Raw genomic sequence first — 2,500 nt, 5'->3', positions numbered from 1 at the left:
CCTGCCCTCCCGGTCCCCCCCCGGTGAAAGGGGGTCGGAGCGCGAGGCGGACGCCTGGTGGACCGGACGCCCTCGCGGCGGAGGGGTGCCGGGCGCGCCGTGGGCCGAGGGAGGGTCGGGTTCGCCCGTGAATCCGGCCGGGACCCCTGGGTTCCGGCCGAGCGATCGTCCCTCCCCGCCGGGACGCGGGGTGCCTCATCGATCGGAAGGGTGGCTCGGGGGGCGCCTCGAGCCTTCTCGCGCTGCGCCCCCCACGGATCTCTTCCTGGCTCTCTCTCTCTCTCTCTCTCGCCTCTTCGCCACCTATGAATCCGCCCGAGGAATTCCCTCGGACGTCACGGCGTCGCTGCTGCGCGCCACCTTTTGCGGGGCGCCGGCGGAATTTACCCGACCTCCTGGAACCGGGTCCCGGCACGAGGCCCTTTTTCCCGACCTCATCGGGACTTCCAGAGGTTGCAGTTCCCCTGTCTGCCGCCGGGTGGCGCTGCGCCGCAGGGAACGGATGAAGGGGAAGGGCCGTACCCCTTCGGCCCTGCCGGGAGACCTCCGGGGGCTCCCGCGCTGGCGGAAGGGGCTCTCTCCCCGGTCGCCCCTGGAGCCCTGGCACGGAACGCCTCGCTCGCAGAATCTCCCGTGCTCTCCTGGAGCCCTGGCCGGGCCGCCTCGCTCGCAGAATCTCCCGTGCTCTCCTGGAGCCCTGGCTGGGACGCCTCGCTCGCAGAATCTCCCGTGCTCTCCTGGAGCCCTGGCTGGGACGCCTCGCTCGCAGAATCTCCCGTGCTCTCCTGGAGCCCGGCCTGGGCCTCCTCGGGTGGGAGAAGGCCCCCCCGGCCAGTCGCCTCGCTTTCTCTCTCCCTCTCCTAACAATCCGCCGGAGGGTTTCCCTCACGGGTCACGCCACCGGTGCTGCGCGCCACCTTCAGCGGCGGCTTCTCCCTCTCTTCCCCGAAGCCTCGGAAGCGCAGGGCGGACGAGGGCACCCCGGTCCGACCTCATCGGGGCCTCCGCAGAGGGGAGTCGGCCTCCCGTGGACCGCCGCCCCTTGGCCTGACGGGCCCCTGGGGCCGGGGAGGGGGCAGGGGCGAAGGCCGGTGCCCGCCGGCACGGCGGCGCCCCCCGGTGGCCACCCGGTGGCGCTGCAGCAGCACCCCGGGAGGGCAAAAAATTGAAATAAAAAAAAATAGAGCCACCCGTGAAATTAAAACATTGGGGGGAGTAAGGTGCAGACCCGCCCCGACCCGCGGCGCCCCCCGGTGGACGCCCCGCGACGCTGCACCAGCAGCGCCCCGTGAAATTATTACTATTATTATTATTATTATTATTATTTTGAAAAAAATGAAAAACAGCCACCCATGAAATTAAAACACAGGGAGAGTGCACGGTGCAGGCCCGCCCCGCCGCGCGGCGCCCCCCGGTGGACGCCCCGGGGAATCGAAAAAATGAATAACAAAATGAAAATTTTTAAAGTAGCCACCCATGAAATGAAAACATAGGGAGAGAGTGCAAGGTGCAGAAACGCCCCCCCCCCACGCGGCGCCCCCCGATGGACGCCCCGGGGAATCGAAAAAATGAATAACAAAATGAAAATTTTTAAAGTAGCCACCCATGAAATGAAAACATAGGGAGAGAGTGCAAGGTGCAGAAACGCCCCCCCCCCCCCCCCCCACGCGGCGCCCCCCGATGGACGCCCCGGGAATTAAAAAATAAATAACAAAATGAAAATTTTTAAAGTAGCCACCCATGAAATGAAAACATAGGGAGAGAGTGCAAGGTGCAGGCCCGACCGAATCGTGGACGCCCCCCGGTGGACGCCCCGCGCCACTGCAGCAGCACCCCGGGAATTTTTTTTATTTTTATTTTTTTTTAAGAAATAGCCGCCCATGAAATAAAAACATAGGGGGAGTGAGGTGCAGACCCGCCCCGCGGCGCCCCCCGGTGGCCCCCCGGGAAAATGAAAAAAAAAATAAACAAATTTGAATAGCCACCCGTGAAGTAAAAACATAGCGAGAGTGAGGTGCAGACCCGCCGCGCGGCGCCCCCCGGTGGCCGCCCGGGAATTTAAAAAAAATAAATAAAAAATTACAAATTATATGCCACCCATGAAATAAAAACATAGGGGGAGTGAGGTGCAGACCCGCCCCGCCTCGCGGCGCCCCCCGGTGGCCGCCCGGGAAATGTTTAAAAAAAAAAAAAAAAATGACATAGCCACCAAATGAAATAAAAGCATAGGGTGAGTGAGGGGCAGAGTCGCGGCGCCCCCCGGTGGCCGCCCCGGGAATTAAAAAAAAAAAAAAAAATTCTATAGCCACCCATGAAATAAAAGCATAGGGTGAGCGAGGTGCAGACCCGCCCCGCCTCCCGGCGCCCCCTGGTGGCCGCCACTGGAATTTAAAAAAAAATAAATTATGTAGCCACCCATGAGACTAAAAAAAACACAGGAGGAGTGAGGTGCAGACCCGCCCCGCCTCGCGGCGCCCCCCGGTGGCCGCCTGGTAAAATA

Source organism: Taudactylus pleione, unplaced genomic scaffold (assembly GCF_031769625.1).
Source record: "Taudactylus pleione unplaced genomic scaffold, aTauple2 ptg003956l, whole genome shotgun sequence".
Lineage (NCBI taxonomy): Eukaryota > Metazoa > Chordata > Amphibia > Anura > Myobatrachidae > Taudactylus > Taudactylus pleione.
Note: the sequence above shows the minus strand (reverse complement) of the source record.